Source organism: Benincasa hispida, chromosome 11 (assembly GCF_009727055.1).
Source record: "Benincasa hispida cultivar B227 chromosome 11, ASM972705v1, whole genome shotgun sequence".
NCBI lineage: Eukaryota > Viridiplantae > Streptophyta > Magnoliopsida > Cucurbitales > Cucurbitaceae > Benincasa > Benincasa hispida.
In genome coordinates, this window is record NC_052359.1 from 54896291 (window position 1) to 54903768 (window position 7478).

The following is a 7478-nucleotide window of genomic DNA, read 5'->3' on the forward strand; positions in this document are numbered from 1 at the left end:
ACACCCCCACTCACATGTCTCCACTTGAACGATTTCGAGATCACATCATTTGTATCAATATACAAGGTGGACTGCATATTAGAGTATATTAGCATGCAGCGGAAGCAACAAGGATCAATAAACATTCTAATTCATTAATTTTAGCTATAAATAAAGCATGCTCATATAATAATAAGAGGGTTTCAAGACTTACCTTTGTAGAACCACTTAAAACTCGAATTCAGCTGTAAATCTTCTCCAAATCTTCTTGTGAACCACCTCAATGCCTTCCCTACTATTCTCTTGGAGCCTTAGATTGAGTTGTGGGACTTAAAATAAGCTTGAATGAAGGGAACTTGGAGAAGAACCCACTGATGCAACTTGAAGAACACCTTCTTCAACCTCTCAAGTTTTCAGCAAAACTCAACAAGTATCTCAGTTTTTGCACGCTCGATTCTCAGCACAATCTCCTCTATTTATTGCAAGACGATCATGCAAAGTAGATAGCTGCATGAGGAGTAGCTCATGCTTGGAGATTAATTCAAGAAGAAGGTGGGAAATGAGTGAGCTATATGGTTATAAAAGTGGAGTTCTCTTTTTTTCAATTTCGTGTTTTTCAATTTAATGATTTTTCAAATTGATTTTCAAAATAAATTTTGTTTTTAAAATTGAAATTTTTATTAATTTTACAAAATTAATTCATTAATTATTTTTCTAATAAAATTAACAATAATTAATTAATTAATTAATTTAATTAATTCTAATTAATTTAATATCAAATATTAAATTAATTTTACACAAATTCCACCATCATGAATCCCTATTCATGAATTTAGTATTTAAATAATATTTAAATATTAATTGATTCTCCAATTCCGTTTATCCAAAATTAAATGGGTAATTATAACACATATAATTACTAATTCTCTTAGTTCTAATTTGAACGTTTCAAATTAACTTATCACGCTACTTTAAGGCTAATCCATTTACGAGCTAGTAGGGGGACCTCGTGGACCTATAAATCATGGGCTCCAATGATCCGAGAGTAATTGGTTAAACTGTTTACACTAAATTAACCCTCATTCGTTAACTAATGGGTCACTTCACTAAAGCTCATAGTTGCACTCCTCTCACTGTAGATATATTATGTACACTCGATATAACCATGATTAGTAAGTTAACCCGTCACAGGTTGTTCGTAATATCGGCTAGGTCAAATGTCTGTTTTACCCCTGAGATTACTTCTTGCTCCTTAAATCCCACTAATCGTCTAATGAACAATTGGTTTGTGATCTGATTGGCAAACCAAGTTCCTCTTGAGCCAATGAGAGGGTGGGGCCCCTTGTATAAGACCTGGAGTCAGCACTTAAGGGAACAACCTCTCTATTATCCTTGAAAGCGGGTAGGAATAAATTCCATTTTGTACCCTATGTTCTCAGCTATCTACCCATTCTTGCCCCTGAAATAGAGGTTTATTGAGCCGGCGCTGTTAAGCCAACCCTCACCTATGCAAATCTAAAGATAATCTCGAATAAACAAGAGTTCATAGTTAACTTAGGATTAAGGTCAAGTTACCTAGGTCGTCACTTTGAAATAGTCAGTATTACATAATAAACAACGTTATAAAGTAAGAGTGACTAATTTCGTGGTCCGATCTTGTACAAACCCAGGACGCCCCCACTCCTCATGTCATAACATGTACAAATTAGGATCACATCGTTTGTAGCACTTTACAACTACTTGTAACAACTACAAAGTGGGCTGCATCCAATAGCGTTACAAGAATAAGGCACCCAACCCTATCCATATACTATATATTATTTTGACTATTTACTCGAACCTGATCCATTTTATTATCTCAACATAAAGTTCAAGTACTCATGTAATAGTTATGGATCTTTTAGTTTAATGGATTTATTTCTAAAACGAAATAAGAAATTCATATATTCAATAATAACTTATTGAATTTGCATAATAAGTTTTATTATTTACAAACCACGAGTTTTAGAACATAAAACCCAACACTGCATCCAATAGTATCCTCAGAATAAGGTACCCAGCCCTATCCATATACGTATAGATTATTTTGGTTATATACTCAAACTTGATCCTCTTTTATGTCTCTACACAAAGTTTAAGTATTCATTCTATAGCCATGGGTTCATTAGTTTATTAGATTAGGAAATTATCAATGCAATTTACAATATCAATAACAATTTTATTGAAATAATCTCAATAACATCTTTATTATGTATACAATATGTTTAATAATACAAACCATGAGTTTTAGGACGTTATACCCAAAAAACTCCCACTCGGACCAAAACTCCGTGAGGGCCTTAGTAAATGGATCTGCAAGATTAAAACCAAAAAAGGAAAGCTAACTATTACAAAGTCAAGGAGTCTTCGGTTCAAACAGGGGAATCGGGTCTTGAACCACTCGGATAAAGCATCGCGTCTCCAACCATTGTGAACTAAACTCCCCGCGATCGTCTACATGATAAAACAAATGCTTTGATCTATCGCTTACCAACAGTCCCAGAGCTAAATGATCGTTTAGCAAATACTCCACGATCGTTCAGAAAAATCTAAACGATCGTGTACCTTTTACTATGTGATGAAGCCTGAGGTACTGATTGCTTAGCGCGCTCTACACAATGCCCGCCTTCCGCGATTGTCTAAATGACTACGATACCGTGAAGCACTATTGTCTAAGTGATCGCTTAACTAGCACCTTCGTATCTTATACGAACGATCGTGTAGGTAGTAACTAAGTGATGAAGCTTGCTAATTACACGATCGGGCAACCGACGATGAGCATCACATGCTCCCACTACGATCGTCTACCTTAAGCGCCTACGCGATCGGACAACCAACGCTACATGGTAGAGTAAACGATTTAACCCATCGCTTAGCATTAGCTAAAAAATCGTTTAGAAAGTACTAGACGATCGTCTAGAAAAATCTAAACGATCGCTTAGTTAAATCCCAACGATCGTTTACCTGAGGCTACATAATACGACAAATGCTTGGTCTTCTTCTTCATTGAGAACCGCATCTCCATGCTTCGAAGCATCAACACGAATGACTCGACTAACTCAAACCCTTTGAATTACAAACTCGATTGGAAAGTCAATTATGCCCAAAAACACAGGGGCCTTTACAAATTAACACTTTATAATTACAGAAAGCTTTAACTAAAAGGTAGTTAAACTCGAAACATTCATCAACTCAACCACAAATGCAAAAAATAATTAACCACAAATGTAGAAACCCATTGCAACTGTCAAATGAAGTTCAAAACAGAGTTGTAATTTGGAATATCAGAACAACCTGGCTCTGATATCAATTGAAGGAAATCGAATTCGAGATTTCCATGAGCAGCGGAAAATAGATCATTCCAAATTACAATCATGTATGAAAATTACAAATTACAGTCGTAAATAAAACATACAGTTATGCAATCTATAGGAATTACAGCATGATACAACAAGAAACAAGGAGAAAAACTACGAACGTTTGTCGACTTGTCTCCCCGATTCTTGATCACGAATGCTCGAACTCAGTAACCTCGAACGCTCGACACATGACCGCTCTGCAGCACGTACACCATGCACCCGATCTTAGCGATCGCCTTGGTCAAACACTTTAGCAAGATCACGAACAGCCTCCACAGGGCCTCGACAGTGTCGAGTTGAGTAAGACACCACCAAGAAGGGTACCTTGGTTTTCTCAGTGTGAAAATCCAGAGGGTGGGCTCTGTGTGGACTTGGAATGAGGCAGACGAAGGAGGAATGAATAATCGCGTACACGATTTGGCAAGTGGGAGAAGACAGTAACCTATCGCATAGGTATCTACCCAATAGTTTAGCAAAAGCTAAGCGATCGTCTAGTAAAAGCTAAGCGATCGTTTAGCTCATCGCTTAGTACCGTGTCTGTTGCCTACAAACATTACACGATCGTCTACCTTTTTCAAGCTATCGTTTAGTAAATCTGTATTTACTTGACAAGCTTCCGTGAGATGTTTTTTTCCCAAGAGAAATCTCAAAATTACTTTTGCCAAAACTTACTAAAATTAGGAAAACAATTTTCCTTTTATCTCATCGTTACTATGAACCACCAATAACCTCCTACTCAATTAGTTATTAAAGAAAAAGATTTAATTATCCAATAATTAATATTATTATAAATATAAATGATAACCAACTTATCATATTATATTATAAGCTATAGTTTTAATATTTCATCTCACGAAACATATAAACCATAGTTCTTTTTCTACTCCATGGTACTTAATGTAATCTCATTTACATTAATCCTCCACTAGATGTATCTCATACATCATACCGATTATATCACATATAATCAAAATACCTTTTGTCAATTTGAACATTTCAAATCAACACCACGAACTGATCTTCAATTGAATCCATTGAGCTACCAAGGGAACCTTATGGACCTGTAGCTCAAAGCTTCAATGGTACTTGAATAACTAACTAAACTCTTTAGTCACGAGATCCACTATCCGCTTATTGCCAGACACTCCACTATAGGCCGACAGCTGAACTCTCCTTACCACAGATATATTATGTGTCCATCTTAACCAATCAGAAGTGAGACAACCCTTCACAGATCGCTCGTAAGTACAACTCAACCAATAACCATTATGCCCCTATAGTTACATCTAACTCCTTAAGTACCATTGATTCCTCTAATAAACCTAAGTCATAGTCCTACTATGACTGAATCCTCCCTTCCAAAGAAGTGTGGCCACTATGTTCAAGCCCCAGAATCAACCCTTAAAGGACCAATCTCCCTACTTATTTCTGTTTCGGGAAAGAAGTGAATTCCATCTTGTGGATTGAGTTCCCAGCTCCTAGTTCAGACAATTCGCTAAAAAGGTAGGCATGTTTAGTTGGCAATCTGGACACTCTCACCCATACTAATCAAAGGACTGCCCTCAAAGACAGGAGTTCCCAGAACACTCAAGATTGAGGTCATGTCACCTATGGTCGTTTAGGTGAGATGTAAGTCTCTAGTATCAACGACATTATATACAAAGTTTAGTCATTTCGTGGTCCACGACTTATACAAACTCTTTTTATAGGACACCCCCACTCGCATGTCTCCACATGAATGGTTAAGATCTACCATCTGTAGTAGTTTACAACACTTGCAAAGCTCTACAAAGCGGGCCGTATCCATAGTGTCACCAAGATCAGGTATCCCACCTTAATCCTTATACTACATACCTATTTAGGTTGTCACTTAAGGCATGATCCACTTGTATATCACATATACATGCTTAAGCTTACATAAGACAACCATGGAGCTTTGTTTATTGGATATGAGTAAATGCCAGAATTAAATAACATTTATTTTATTCATCAAACAATGTATATCTTTAAAAAACAATGAGACTCCGGGAGAATTAGGACACCAATCCCAACAAAGATTACCTTGGTATTCTCGGATTGAGAATCCAGGAGTTGTGGGCTCTGTATGATTTTGGATAGAAGAATGGAGGAAGTAAATGATCGAGTATGCGATTGAGTAAGTGATGAACAATCGTATAGAGGAAGAAGTCTATCGTATAGACTTGATACTTAATCGCATAGAGGAAGAAGTCTATCATATAAACTTGATACTCGATCGTTAGACTCTGTTAAGCTATCGTGTAGTAAAACACCTTTTACTCGATAGTTAATTTTTGTGAGACGATTCGACTAAATGATTTGAAAAACAATTTTTTCTTTTATCTAACAGTTACCATAAACCGTGTATAACCACCCACCGAGCTTGGTTATTTAGAAAAAGAAATATTAATTATCATATAATTAATCAATTATAAATAAATACAATAATTAACTTATTATATTATATTCATAAACTATAGTTTTAATATTGCATCATATGCAATATATAAACCATAGTTCTTTTCCTATTTTATGGAATTTAATATAAATCATATTTATATTAATTCCTCCAATCAAATATGTATCAAATACATAACATAAATTATATCAATTTAATCAATTTAATTATATCATATATAATCAAATTCCTCTTGTTAATTTGAACACTTCAAACTAACCAAAATTCTGATTCTCAACTTGAATCCATTGAGCTACCAAGGGGACCTTATAGACCTGTAGCTTGAAGCTCCAACGGTACGTGAATAACTGACTAAACTCTTTAATCACGATATCCACCATCTATTAACTGTCAGACATTCCTCTAAAGACTGACAGCTGCACTCCTCGCACTAAAGATATATTTCTATGTCCAGTGGATATAACTAATCAATAGTGCGATGACCCTTCACAAATCGCTTGTAAGTACATCTGGGCTAATTTACCGTTTTGCCCTAGTAGTTACATCTAACTCCTAAAGTACCATTGATTTCTCTAATGAACAATAAGTCATAGACCCACTATGACTGAGTCCTCTTTTCTCAAGAAAGGGTGTGACCATTATGTTCAAGACCTAGAATTCGCCCTTAAGAGAGCAATTTATGTACTTACTCCCGCATCAGGGAATGAGTGAATTTCGTCTTGTGAAGCTGAGTTCTCAACACACCAATCAGACGAATCCCTAAAATGGTAGGCTTGTTGAGTTGGCAATCTGGCCATTCTCACCCATAAAAATCAAAGGATCGCCTTACTGAGCAAAAGTTCCCAACTCACTCAGGATTCAGGTCATGTCACCTATGGTTATCCTAGTGAAATGTAAGTCTCTATTATCAACGATGTTATATAAAGTGACTAATCATTTTATGGTTCGATCGTATATAAACTCTTTGACAAAGACATAATGGAGTCCGCGATGCATCCTTGCTTGATGCTTCATCATACTATAGCCTCCTCCATTTAGAGTGAGCATTGACCTGATGGAACACGAGACATACGCAACGGAATAAGGATCTAATTACACTCTAATTGCTTTTAATTTAAAGGAAATTAGCATGCAAAAAAGAGGAAAAAACAGTAAATTAAAAGGGTAGGGTACAATTTTTGTAGCTACCGAAAAATGCTTTTCCTCGTTGAATCTCGACCCAAACTCTTCCGAACCACCACTAGAGTTGACCTACTATCCTCTGGACTCAGAACCGGGTTGTGGGACTCGATGGATGAAGAAAACCGAGAGAGAGAAAAGATGGAAAATAAGAATGAATCTTGAGTTAGGTTTGGGTTTTTCTTTTTTCACAAAGTAGTGATTTTTCCAGCCCAAATTTAGAAAATTTTTTTGGAAAAATGGCCAAAAGTCTTTCATCCATAATTGAAAGCCCAATTTATAGAAAAAAGTCATGCAACAATTACATGAAACAAATCCATAAAAACCCAACACCTATAATCCACTATCTTAGTGGGCTTAATGTCTCCACTATAAGCCAACACCTAGCCCACTATTTTGTTAGTGAAATTATCCAACAGAAGTTTGGATTTCCCACTAACTTTGGTCAAAGGGCAACATAGTCATTTGGTCAAAGTCAAACTTTG